We start from the raw sequence: 15,300 nt of genomic DNA on the forward strand, positions 1-15,300 counted from the left end.
CATAAAGAACCACACCATATAGATGGTAATTTGGAGTTTCTTCCTCTATTTGTTGCCCTTAAATAGAAATTGCTTCATCTTTCTTCCTTCTGTGCTTTTCAGTACCACAGTCAGTTCTGTTACAAGTCAACAGAGCAGTGAAGATGGTGGTCTATTGTATAGAAAAAGTATAATCCTCAAACAGTTATTTATCTTCATTTTATTTCTTGTTTTAGATAGGAGCAAAAACTTCAACATGGTTTTGTACTTTGTACTTAGATCATGGCCAGAAAGTTAGGAGACAAGCAGAGAATATTTTATTGTCTGCACCAAGCTAGAGATCATATTGAATAATGAAGAGGTAAGTCGAATCTGAAGAACTGACTTAAAATTGTAAAGAACTTGATGTTAGTAACACTACTTATTTTGCAAGTATCCAGAATAATTTTAGCAGATGGGAACAATTCCCCACTCCCCGACTGAAGAACAAGAACATAGGTATTCTTGTATTGTAAAAGTGACCAGTCGTGAGTGTAGTTTGTAATCATATTTTTAAATGCTTATTTCATTTTTAATGATTACATTGATATGCTGGTGTTCAATTTCTTTTAAAATTTTTTTAATCCATGCAATCTGACTTTGAGAACCAACTACTATATATCCCCTTTCAAATAAACCAATGTTAAATTGAAGAAAATCTTTTTCCGGTAAGACCCAGATTTAACAGAGTAGGTAAACTAGGAATAAAAAAGACAAAATGTTCAAATGCTAGAGGCTGAGAAGGTCAGAGGAGGATCTCAGAAAGCCGTGGAACGGCAAAATAAAATATCTAAAAGGAAGCAGTGCCTTGGAAAGTAGGAACTGTGGTTCTCTTGGAGAAACAGGGCTTGGACAAGTCTTCGTGAAGCTGGCTGAGGGCTGACAGAAAAAGAACAGACTACCCAGAGAGACCAAATGTAGAGCCTTTATTAACAGAGGACAGAGCACTTGAGCCATGAACACTGAAACAGGAGACTCTCACATTTCCTCTTCTGCCCAGGTAAAAGCACCTAGTAATGCATGGGAAGAGATAAACAATTGTCATATAACCCTCCTATAGCTGATAAAAACATACAAGAAGCATGTGAAACCAAACAGATGAAATGTTTAACTAATTTTACCAAAAAGCTAAGAGAAATGAAAAATAATACAAATAACAAAAACAAAAGGGCTCAGAGTTGAGAAAATCAGATAAGAAACATATGTTTAAAGGAAAACTGATATACGCAGAGGAAAAGCTATGAAATGAAAAAATTTCAACATTTCATAAGTGGAAACTAAAAGGCATATAAAGATCAAACTTATAGCACAAAAAGTGAGGTAACTAAAAGAGAATAGAAAAGTGGAGGAAATAAGCATGAGCAAAAAATAAATGAAAGCCTTCAGGGTGAAAAATCGGTGATATAGAAGATGGCCAAAGAAGGTTGTATTAGGACTGGCTACATGATTTGTGGGGCCCAATACAAAATGAAAATATGGCATCCTTGTTCACAAAGTAGGAAAAAAATTACCGTTACAGGTATTATAACATGAAGGTTTTACCATTTCTCTTGAGGTCTCTTTCTCAATCAGTGATGGTGTTTTTTATTTGCTACTTAATGTCATGCTCCCCTGGGCATAGGGATGCTGGTGAGGTCACAGCAGACCCTCACAGCGCCTGGCAGCCATCAGGCACCTTGTTGATAGTGGTCCATTGGGTGGGGTCCCCTGCTTTCCAGTCACTGAACCAATAAGCTGCCTAGGTGGGTAGTGAAAATCCAACTTGACATCACTTTTCCCCATAACCAGTCATTCTAACTGGCAGCAGAGGGGTTAATGCAAGAGTATGTTACCACCTTGCCAGACTCACTGGGTAACTTGGAAGGTTGGCAAGAGGCTTACCCAGCCAGTCACCTGCCCAATGCCCCATGGTGTTTTTGGTCCTGCCACACTCCAAGATCCAGAGATGCATGTTTCTGATGCTGACTTTCTCTGATCCTGCTCTGTCTGATTAGTCCCCTGCTAAGTGCTGGGACCACATCAGTCACTTGGTGTGTGGGTAGAGATGGCTGGGCTGTGCAGGGGAAATAGCAAGATGGAGTAGCTGATGGCCAAGAACCCATCCCAGGGAGTCAACTGAGGTTTCAGGGGCCCTATACATTCTTCATTGTCCTGTCTGACTTCACTTATTCAATACAAAGTAAAACACAGAATCATGAAGACATCAAAGACAGCCAAATGCCAAGCACGAGGTCCTTCTAAGCATGGGTTTCTTCAAAATTGCATTGATTGAACACCCACGAAGCTGGTTCTAAATGAATTTTAATAAGTGGAGTCCCCAAAACAGAAAAGCAGGGAACTAGGACACAATATGCACTTAAGAGAGTAATTGTCTAAAACCTTACCAAAAATAATTGAACATGCATACAAGAAGGCAGAGGGTGTAAATGAGAAATCAGCCCATGATATTCAACAGTAAGACACAGACTCAGCAAATCTTCCCAAATTTCTCCTAAGAGTAAGAAAATCAGATTGTCATCAGATTTCTGACAGCAACATTTTATGCCAGAAGGCAAAAAAATAATATTTACAAAATAGTCAAAAAAAGAAAAATGTAAGTCAAGGATTTTAGATTCAGTTAGGCTGTCTTTCAATAATAAAGGGCACAATAAAATCAGTTATAAATATGCAAAATTTGAAGGAATATGTGTACCCATGAGCCTTCCTAAGGAAAAGATTAGAAAATGAATTTGTGGGAACCAGAAAAATTTGTAGAAACTGTGGCATGTCTATTTTGCTGTGGTTTAAGAAAGCTGGAAAGGGCATGATGGAAGTTGTATTATTTGCCTAGAGGTAGTACAAATCACTGCTCCTCACATTTGGTTACCAATTATCATTAGTCAAATGGCTTCAATATCCAGCACTGAGAACAGGACTTGTGTCTGGCTACATTTCTATGATTTAGAATAAATGTAAATGAATAATTCATGACCAGCCAATATGCTAGGCCACACAGGATTTTTTAAGTTGTCCCTGTCATCTTGTCAATGTTTGCTTTACTTATTTTGAAGCTACGCTATTAAGTATATAAAAGTTTAGAACTCTATCATCTTTGCACATTTAACATTTTATCATTTATTACTTTACCAATTTGCTAAATTGCCTTAATTGTTAAAATATAAACATTGAAGTAAACATTTTTTTAGAGTACTATGGAACTCTGAGACTTTACGCTATGTCATAATTTTAGATGAACTGTGGTGTTACAGTGAGATTCTTCTTAACAGATTCCCACTCATTTGTGGAAACAAAAAGTAAAACAATTGAACTCATGGAGATAGAAAGAGAAATATTTTAAAATGCTCTCTTCTGCAAAAAGTTTATATTTTATTATATTGGCTAGAACACATAAACGTGCACAAGATGTCAATTAAACTTCTGAAGTACAGGATATAAGAAAAACACAATGCTAGTTGAACAATGGGTCTAAATTATAAGCAAAAGTCTAATAAATTATATTTATATTGTTAAGTTAAGGAGCTTCGTTTTACATGAATTCTCCACATGTATGTATACCCTTTCTGTACATAGATTTAAAATATTCAAGCATACCCTAAATAGATATACACTTTTTGACTTGTATTTGTTTTAGAAAAAATAATTCTGATTACTGTATAGCCTTCAAATACATGACTGGATTTTTAAAAAGAGTTTAAATCAAATAAATTACTCACTAATCATACTTCTAATGATTTCCTCATGGAATGATATTTATAGAAAATGTCAAAAGTATTAATTTGCCAAAAGAAAAATTAGTAACGCTTCTTAACTCACTATACATTCATTCTAAATCAAGCTGATTTATGTTCATAAGAAAATACCATGTACATTATATTTCAGAAGTGCAAATAGTTCCATGAGGCAATGTGATACTGGTTCTACTGAGTAAAAACAATAAAAACAAAGGATCGACTTCATAATGTGAATAACTATTTGACATTATATATTGCAATCTCCATCTTTAATTATAGCCTGAAATTTGATTTGAAATTCATACTTCTTTCAATCTAAAATAATACATTTTGACAAACTGCTATGTTTAATCTCTTTATTGTAAATAAGGGGGAATGTTATATAACACAAAATATTAAAGTTATTCTGTTTTCATGTTCAGTGAAGTATTGCATTTTTATATTTTTCCTTAGTATGATATTTGGAAAAACAAGGAGAAGCACAGAATTATTTGAAAAATGATATATTGTCACACAATTTTGATTTATCTTGTAAAAACTATGTCTTGATGACTGCATTAGTCCATTTTGTGTTGCTATAAAGGGATACGTAAGGCTGGGTTTATTTTGCTCACAGTTCTTCAGGCTGTACGAGAAGCATGGTACCAGCATTTGCTTCTGATGATGGCCCCAGGCTGCTTCCACTCATGGCAGAAGGTGAAGGGAAGCCAGGAGGTGCAGAGATCACATGGCCAGAGAGGAATCAAGGAAGGTGGAAGGGGAGCAGTGGCAGGCTCTTTTTAAACAACTAACTCTTGGGAACGAACAGAGCGAGAACTCACTCACCCCCACCCAGGAGAGTATTAATCTCTTCATGAGAGATGCGCTCCCATGACTCAACCATTAGGCCCCACCTCCAACTCCGGGGATCAAATTTCAATATGAGGTTTGGGAAGACAAATATCCAAACTGTAGGAGTGGCTATATATATATATATATAAAAATTAAGCTACATTGCTACAAAGAAACATATTTTTAGTAATATGATACAACTTAGAATGTTCCAGTTAATTAAATGTAAGTAGATGTAAAAAGTTTATTGCTTCAATATAATTAATCTTTCCTAAGGTGTTCCAGCCATCAAAATAAGTAGTAAAGTAGCATAGTAGGTGAGATTTTGTTAATAGAATGACAAACTAATTCATAAACAATATCACGTGTTTTATTTTAACATAATTATTGAAAACATAACTCTTCCTCCTGATGGAAATAGGATATTACAGGAAGTGATACGGACATTATAGTCACCCAATATCTGAATCTTTTCCTATGCATGGTCAGCAAACTTATTTGGCTCACTCATTTTTTCCATTTATAAAAATAAACACCAGATACTCTTTTTCTTCATAACCCTCAACGTCTAGCCCAGGCCAAATGAGGGGTCAGTGATGTGAAGAAGCAGCAAAGCTGTGAGAACTTCATTTTGGCTAGAGTGCGACAAGCACCACATTTCATGGAAAGCAGGCAAACTTAATGGAGTGGGACTGGTCTGGCTGTGATAGAATCAGGTAATGGCTTTAGATTTTCAAACTACTCTTATGTCTTCTTTCGATAAGAGTCTGTTCATGTCCTTTGTCCATCTTTAAATGGGATTACTTTTTTTCTCTTGTTGACTTGTTCAAGTTACTAATAGATTCTAGATATTAGTCATTTGTGAGATACCTATTTGCAAATGTTTTCACCCATTCTGGAGGTTGTTTGTTTACTCTTTTGACTGTTTGCTTTGTGATGCAAAAGCTCTTCAGTTTAAGTCTCATCTGTCTATTTTTGTTTTGGTTGTATTTGAATTTGAGGTCTTAGTCATAAATTATTTGCCTAAGCCAATGTCCAGAAGAGATTTTCCTATATTTTTTTCTAGGATTTTTATAGTTTCAGGTTTACATTTAAGGCTTTAATCCATATTGAGTTAATTTTTAGGTGGTAGGAGGTAGGGGTTCAGTTTTATTCTTCTGCTTATGGCTAGACAGTTTGCCTACCACCACTTATTTAACAGGGAATCTTTTTGGCAACATTATCAAAGATCAGTTGGTAATATGTATTTGGCTTTATTTCTGGGTTCTCCATTCCATTTCTACTGGGCATCTATCCAGAGGCAAAGAAAATATTTATCAAAATGAAACCTGAACTTGTATGTTTATCACTGAAGTATTCATAATAGCAAAACTAGGGAATCAATCTGAGTGTACATCAATGGTTGATTGGATGAAGAAAATATGATATATATACACTATTTATACTATGTAGCAATAAGAATAAATGAAATATTGTCCTTCACAGCAACATAGATGGAGTTAGAGGCCATTATCTTAAGTGAAATAACTCAGAAACAGAAAATCAAATACTGCAGGTTCTCACTTAAAAGTGAGCTAAACGATGGGTAATTATGGGCATAAAGATGGAAATAATATACATTGGGGACTCCAATGTGGGTTAGTGAAGGGGAAGTGGGACGGCAGAGAGGGTTAATAAATTACCTATTGGATACAATGGTCACAATTTGGATGATGGGCTCACTAGAAGCCTAAACCTCATTATGCAATATATTTGGTAACCAACCTGCACATGTAGACCCTGAATCTAAAATAAAAATTTTAAAAAAGCAGCAAATGAACAATGAAAATTCTTCTATGGCTTAACACATTCCCTGCCAGTGACTAGAGAAGATGTAAAGAGTGCTCCAGCCCCTGAGAAATGTTCTTTGGAAAGTTCTGTTGGTTTTCAGAATCTCAGTCAAAAAAGTTTGAGTACCACTTAGGGCTTCAGTTCTAGCAAAAATTTGAGTGAAAATTTATTTTAAAGGTGTTGTTTTCTTTATATGCCAGACATAAATTAGGAAAGGTTTGAAAATGTCAAATGCCCTTCATAATATCCAAAGCTGTGAAGTACAGAATCATGGAAAATGTGTACTTTGGGGTCAACAATTCTTTGAACCTGAATTTGTACAGAAAAATGTATGCCTATTCCCTCACGGGCTTCACTTACAATACTCTATTGTGTGTTCAGAGCCTTTCCTCTATTATTAGTTCTAAGAGAGTATCTCCTAGATCTTTTGCAATTATAGATTAATTAATGTATTTCATACATTGCTACAATACAGACCAGAAAACCACTTAAAAGTACTTAAACCTCAGATTTCTGCACTCCTATAATATCTGGGGGATGCTCCAGTGGATCTTGCAGTCTATTTGAACTGAAAAGAATGTGCTGTGTCTTAATGTAACGAATACAATCTGACTTTTCAAGTATCTTCCATCTGACAACATCTGAGATAGATGCATTAATGTATAATTGCAAAAGAACCAGAAGGTGCCACTCTGGAACTAATCATAGAGGAGTGGCTCTGAACACACAATAGAGTATTGTGAGTCTAAAGAGATTAATTTACAAATTAGAAATCTAATGGCTGAGGATATTACATTGCTATAATACAGACCACAAAACCACTTAGAAGCACTTCAACCTCAGATTCCTACACTCTTTCTATGGTATTCCTATGATGCTCCAATTGAATAGCAATCTATATGAACTACAGACAATGTGCTATGTCTTATGTAAAGAATACAATCTGGCTTTTCAAATGTCTTCCATCTGACAAGAGAGAAATTTTTACATTTAAAAAACTGAAAAGAAAAGCGTGTTATATATGAATGACATAGCTGTATTCTTTTTGAAGACATTCCAAAACTAACAGAATAATTAAAGGAAGTAGCTGAGAAGAGTTAACATAAAATATCCAGAAGTAAAGAATGTTTCACATAGTTTTAAAAAATTAAAGCAAAGAATGATCAAGAATGGCTGAAAAGGAGGTAGGTATTCCTACTAAAGAAGAAACCATGATAATGTGTGCCGTATCATATATGCATATTCATGTTTTATCTAATGATCTGCTTGCTCTTTCCCTTCACCCATCAGATGCCCTTCCCTACCCTTACCCCTGCCAATACAGCACAAGCATACTAGCAGAGGAACAGGACACTTGATCAATTTTCACTTACTTAGCATATTGAGATGGGTCGGAGTAATTAACTACAATTTGGGTCTCGTCAGGACACCTAATTTAGCTTGGAAACTGCTGCACCCTCACTCTAATCACCTCATCGATCATCACCTCCCTGTATACTTACACTATGTCGGTAATGAGTGGGCAGCTGTTAAAACCATTAGGCAAAAAAACTGCCTGAAAAATTAGCCTCATTTAAGGCTTCAAACGACATTATCTGCGAATGACATTCTATCAATCCGTAAAGTATACAAAGTGCTTCAGATAAAGGTCTTCTCTGGGTAAACACTCAAAATAAATTTAAAGGGCAAAAGTCATCGTTTTAGTCTTGCTGGGGATGGTGTAATTATAACAGGAACTGATGACCAATTTGAAAGTATCATGGATCGAACTACCATCCTTTAGAAACCTCGTACCCACTTCAAGTCAAGGAGAGTTGTGGCCACTCTAACTTAAAAAAGGCCAGAATAGTAGAGAAAGATTTTCCAAGATGGCCCTAAACCATCAAATGGAGGTCTCTGACCTTGCACCACCAAGATCCTCAGACACTGAGCCAAGTATTCAGTACAATTGCTTTAGATGCTAAGAACAGTTGTGAATATTTTATGATACAGGTTCTCACACCTTTCTGCATGGTAGTGATAACAGCTGGACGTACGTATGTCAGCCACAACCTGCCCTATCTCAGATCAATCAAATTACATTTTTAGTCACTGGGACCTTGGCATGAGTATTTACTGCATCTCATCTGATGAGCAGCCAGGACTGAGAATATTACTTAAGATTGACTAAAACTAAACTCAAATACCTTTGGCTAAACTTAGTGACCACAATGCATTACCTAATAGAAGTCAGGAACAAATATCCCATTAATACCACATCTTTTTACTTTCCATCCATTTAGTTTTAAATATTAAAAGCTCATTTTCCAGAAGTAAAAAACACATTATCAATGATAAATTAGAATCTTCATCATAGAGAATGATTTTGAATTCACTTTTTGGGTAAGGCAGTTGAAGAAACTGAGTGGCTAGGAGGTCAACAGGTGAAAGAAAATGAAAACGGGGTAGATTTAGTATTAAATCTACTCAGTAATGTGCGGACTCCTCTCCTCTGCACAAACTAAGTACACACCAATCAAAATCCTATAACCAGCAGCCTTAACACAGCCAGTGTAGAAAATTAGCTTCTGAAGGTTAATGTTCATATTAGGCCAGATATAAGCAGACTGACTGAACAGAGGAATGGCAATGGGGCCATTTTCCTTTTAATTTAAGGGAGTCCGTGTTCTTCACGTTAATGAAGAATTCACCCAGAGATTAATGTGACCAATCTATTCATGTTTTTCTGGTTATCATTTACATTTCATTTATGAGGAAACCAATTAAAATAACTTTGATAAATCGAAATCAGAATCTACCCACCATGTTTAGCATTAAAAAAAAAATCTCTCATTTAGTTGACATACTTAAACACTGAGCAATGTTTTCTTTAAAAAACCTATGGACATTTCCCAATTTTCAGCACCACAAACATAAAAAGTAAATTACAACAAAAACACAATGTTAATTTCAAGCTCCATTAGAAACACAGGGTGGGGAAAAGCTACTGTTTTCCAATTGATAATGATAAAATTAGTAAGGAACAAAATCCCATTTAAAGTCTTAAAAGGGGATTGCAAACAAAAGGCAGCAAAGAAAAAAAATTCATCTATAAAAAACTATTTGACTATCATTTTAAGGGACATTATCTCACTTAATGGAAATAGATAGCACTCAATTTGATCAGTTTCCATAAAATGAGGTAATGTGCTGTAAAAGTAAAGCATTTGTAGGGAAAAAATTACAGTTTAAAGTTTGATGCTAACTAAATGCTAAAACCCTGTATAATATCTTTGCTGTGTGTTGATGTGTTCAATGCTATGTTCCACTGCAAGCCTGAGTTACTGAAGAGATAAGGTTTTATCAAAGTAAGTAAGTTTAATTGCTCTATTTAATAGGTATCTAAACTATTTCTTCAGCTTATTTCTCTAACTAATTATCTGGATAAATTGGAGGATAAAATTTAATATGAAAGAAATAATTAAACATGAATAACCATGTTACAAAGTGATATTTATTTTCAACTGACATTAATAATTAACATCTATTATATAGATCTTTGGGGAAATTTTCATTCTATACCTCATGTACCTTAATCATACACTTCAATGTGCATTTTAAAGATGCACATTCTCTATGTTCAAAAGGCATTCTCAATATACTATTCTTTTTTAAATAAAATAAAATTTATAATACTTCAGAGACTAACTGTGTTAAACAGAATGGTGCTAGGAAACTTATACTGCCTGAACTGAGGATGGAACCATCCAGTGACCTTTATAATTAATGTAGTTGGTGAAGTCTCTTAGACAGTGGAAAGATGCTACAGTGTATCAATATCTTTAGTACTAGGAAAACTCTACCTTCTCACAGATTGCAAATATAACCTTTCTTCAATAAAGTATGCTGATTTAAAATGCTTACAACTAAAAATGCTTTATTTTAAAATGGTCGTTCATATTTTATTCCACCTTAAATCTAAATTTTTAGTTTTTTAGAAAACTCAGTTTAAGACAGAAAGAATATAGCATTGGCTATTAGGTGATATTGACTTTCTTTATATCAACTTATTAAAAGGATGCCAGACTCAAATAAATTTTATACTTATTCCCTACTGCATAAACTTCATAAACATACAGACTGTGTTTCTTATTTAGTAAATATTCTATTGGGTGATGCAAGTTTCAAGTTTTGGTAAGAAAAGCACCCTCTGATTACTTCTAAAGGGAAAAAAAAATGCAGACTAGTTGATGTAATTTGCTTATTTTATAATATGTCAAAATATTTGCACAGTATTTTCTTTTCTTTTTCTTTTTATTTATTTATTTATTTTGAAACAGGGTCGTGCTCTGCCATCCAGGCTTGAGTGCAGTGGTATTATCATGGCTCACTGCTGCCTTAACATCCCGGGCTCAAGTGATTCTCCTGCCTCAGCCTCCCTAGTCACTGGGAGTACAGGTTGTGCTACCATGTCTGGCTAATTTAAAAAAAAAAAAAAATCTAGAAATGGGATCTCCCTATATTATTTAGGCTAGTATTTTCAATTATGTAACTACTTTATAGATCCTGTATTTCCTGTGGTTTTCTTCTTTTTGTTTATTTGTTTGTGTTTTCTGTGTTTTACTTCTCAGAAATCTGATGTTATTTTTTGTCTCAATCCTTTTAATTAGTGAAGAAAGAAAGCAACAACTAAAATATACGTATTTATTCTAATCAGTTAATTTTGATCACGTCCAATATTTTCAATGGTCCCTAAAGGTATATATCACTCTTGTTTGACAAACTTGCATAAATTCTCCCTGTTTCAGTTTCCCATATGCTTTAGTGTCTGTCTTTAAGGTAGTGTTCCAAAATACAGGTGTGACTTCAGGGTGAGGAAAAAGCACGTGTCCTCAGTTCATGTTTTCCACTAGCTCCTCATTAGTTGGCTCCAAGATCTGGTGGCCACCAAGATTTGACTGGATATATAAAACTTTTTTGGAGAGGAAGGTACAATCTTGTGGTACTCACTGCTAGAATTTGCTTTCTCATCAATTGCTACTGATCTCAAAGTTCCCAGACACTGTAGATTCTTCCCAGTTTCATCACTGTACCAGCAGACTGACCTCAGAACCGTAAAGCTGTGACTCAGAGGGTGCCAAAATGTTTATATCTCAGGGCACTATGAGTTGGCCACAGGGAATCAGGAAATGCTATGAGTATTATTCTGTTCAACTTTAGTAAACATCTCTGCAACATCATTTCTTTCCTCACTTTGTTAAAGAGGTCTCTTGTGTTTCTCCTACAGATTTCTTCTGACACGTTCATGGGAGTATGCCATTATTCCACCATTTCCAGACCTCCTTTACGCATGATATTTCTAAAACCCATCCATGTTCAGGCCTGGGGGTGGGACTGGGAGTGGTTGGAAAAGCAGGCATTGCCTTCCCTCATATTTTTAATCTTCTTCAATTGATTTAAGCCACATTCACCTGGAAGTATCAAAAAAGATGTATGCCATCAGGAGCAGTATATAAGAATACCGTGAGCTCTTTTGTGACCACTATAGCTGAAGGTTGAAACTCTAAAGCACTAAAGCACTTTCTAGTTATATTATGTGGAAACCATGTAGGCAAGATGGGGTCCCACATTCCTCCAAACAGGGCCACCAAACTCCTAAAACTTGGTGAAGTTTCCCCCAAGCTTCCCAGAGTAAAGGTCAAAATATTGTTATGTTTATAGTAATAACTAAAATTTCCTTATTTCATAAGAATAACACAAATATTCTGGCCTTTTAAGATGAAATTGTATCAAGCTATCTGGTAGTTAGAGAAAATCATAAAGCACCTTTAAATATCCCTCAGCTCCAGTCCCTCTGATGCCCAGGAAGTCACTGAGGTACTATCACTTAATACTGGGCTCATTGCTCTGAGAATAAAAGCAACGGTTTGGTTTTCCCATGGTAGAAAATCCCAGAAGTGAAAGCAGAACTGATTTATTTCTGGTCCGCAGTGTCCTGACCCATGCTGTGTCCTGCTTTTATATCCACTATGGGTGGTAGTTCCTTAGTCCTGAGGCAGCTGCTTATGCCCAGTGTCTTACAGAGTCCTAGGCTTCCTCCAGCAGATTTTGCCATTTGACTCTGATGAGTGTTCCTTTGTCCAGTCTAAGACAATATCTACTCAATTGCAATCACCTGGCCAGCCACAATCTCTTAGCCAAAGTATCACCTTTTGACTCTGTTCACTGGTTCAATATTTCCAGACATGTTTGAATCCAACTTTTAACTCGATTGGATCAACTATATTGTAATTTGCTATTTTAGCCCTGATTGATAATTGTTTTAATATGTTTTTTTAATTCCACTTAATTGAGAATAAAAATGTTGAATATCAGTTTTTATGAATCTTTAAGAAAGTGGAGTTCTCCAAGTCATAAAATATAAAAGTAGAAAGATGGGTTTTATCCTTAATTGATGATAATTTCAACATGTTTCTCAAGTTTTCAAATATTTAAGAAACAACAGTTCTTCAAGTTTTTGCCCAACACACACATACTTAGAATAAGAATGCCAAGACAGTTGGCTTACAGATTAGAAAAAAAAGGCATGAAATGATTTTTAAGTGCAATTAGCATGATTGCCTACATAGAAGATCCAGAAGAATATACCATAAAACTTGCAGAATTAGGTGAGTCTAGAAAATTTGCAATACACACAACAAATTTAAAACAACTGTATTTTACCTATACTATCAATAAATAACTTGACAACCAAATTTTAAAAGTAACATTATAACATGATCAAAGCACATGGAACTTTCAGGAATAAATCTAATAAAAATGTGTGCAAGATTTTGCCTTCTCTCTTTTTCTGAAAGCCATTTATTTCTGGTTTTATTTACAACTATAAGAAAACACTCTATTATAGAATATTGCTTTTTAGCTTAGATATATCTGTTTAAATATAACTACATAAAACAAGTTAGACATTTAATGAAACTTTCTTATAACAAAAGAAAATCAAGCTTATAAGGCGAAACTAAACCACCTAAAAACATATTCTGTTGGCCAGGCGTGGTGGCTTACGTCTGTAATCCCAGCATTTTGGGAGGCCAAGACAGGCAGATCATGAGGTCAGGAGATCGAGACCATCCTAGCTAACATGGAATCCCCGTCTCCACTAAAAATACAAAAAAGAAAAATTAGCTGGGCGTGGTGGCGGGTGCCTGTAGTCCCAGCTACTCGGGAGGCTGAGGTAGGAGAATTGTTTGAACCTGGGAGGCAGAGCTTCCAGTGAGCCGAGATCACGCCACTGCACTCCAGCCTGGGTGACAGAGCTAGACTCTGTATCAGAAAAAATAAATAAATAAAAAGAAGGAAAGAAAAAAGAAAAACATATTCTGTTGCTTTACTTAATACGCTCTAAGTGTATTGAAAACCTCCTTACAAATTTTCTATATATCATGTAACTTCAAAAAAAAAATAGAGATTTGACCCATTGACATAAAAGCATGGGAATCGTATCCAATGTATCTTCCACAAAATGTGAGCACCTTTGGATAATGAATGATGCCTAATTCATATTTATTTGACCTGAATTCAACACATTTTTTGGATCATGGAAGGCACCTAATAAACCTTACAATAATTCATTGCTTTGCAAGTAACATTTTATATTCAAATATATTATTTAAAACTTTGAACTACTCTATAACGTAGTGTCACACTTGAGGTATTTGGTTATATGTTAGTCATTTGTCATTATCCCCGTTAGCTCTGAGAGTGCCCATGATGTGCTTTAAAGATGCTTAACTGACATCTGTTGACTAAATAATTGAAACAGTGGTCACTTTGGCTAATCATCATTAATAACATTATATGTTTGTATTAATTTGTTTTCAGACTGCTATAAAGAACTATCCCAAACTGGGTAATTTACAAAGAATAGAGGTTTTATTGACTCACAGCTCTGCATGGCTAGGGAGGCCTTGGGAAACTTACAATCATGGTGGAAGACAAAGGAGAAGCAAGTACCTTCTCACATGGTGGCAGGAGAGACAGAGTGCTGGGGAAATTGCTGCTTTTAAACCATTATATCTTCTGAGAACTCGCTTTCTATCATGAGAACAACATGGAGGATATTGCCTCCATGATCCAATCACCTCCCACCACGTCCCTCCCTTAACACCTGGGAATTAGAATTCCGGAGGAGACTTGGGTGGGGACACAGATCCAAACCATATGAGTGTTAATCTAGACAGAAAAAATGTCTACAGTTGCTGTGAGCTTCCTTCACAAAATACAGAATAAAATTAAAAAATAAAAGATAGGGGACATTTCAAGATTGAAGAAACTCTTAGAAACTCTCAACCAATTTTCAAGAGAGACTTGACATGGCAAAGGTCAGGAAGTCAGGGAGGGAGGCAAGCTGTCTGAGTCACAGAGAGTAAAATGTCAAGTAGTAGTAGGGCATAGATATTGAGAGCTAAATCTTATGAGAAAATAAGGTCAAGCAACAAGTTTTGGTAACAGGAAGCAGAGGGATGGAAAAATATTGACAAAAGTCCAAGTAGAAGGTGTAAGGAAAGTGCAAACATCAGGACTACACTAAAGGGGTGGCATAAATTTTTTATAGTGTTTCTCTCAGACTTTTTGGAAATGCAATGACCAACTTAAGTTAGTAAATATCCCTAAACCTGGAAAATTCAGCCAAGTTGAGAGACACTTTCTCTCATAGTTTATAATGTCAATATATGGAGGAAACAGTGTTTGAGGTTGTTCTTCCCTGCAATTAACTGTTATAAACTATTTTATAAAACTGCCTTAGTTTTGAACAGGTGACAATAAAAACACATAGTGAGATTTTTTCAATTGCAAAGTCATGGAGCTGTACATGAGCAAAGAATTTGGTCCTCTAACTGTTAAGCATTTA

Source organism: Chlorocebus sabaeus, chromosome 18, assembly GCF_047675955.1.
Source record: "Chlorocebus sabaeus isolate Y175 chromosome 18, mChlSab1.0.hap1, whole genome shotgun sequence".
Lineage (NCBI taxonomy): Eukaryota > Metazoa > Chordata > Mammalia > Primates > Cercopithecidae > Chlorocebus > Chlorocebus sabaeus.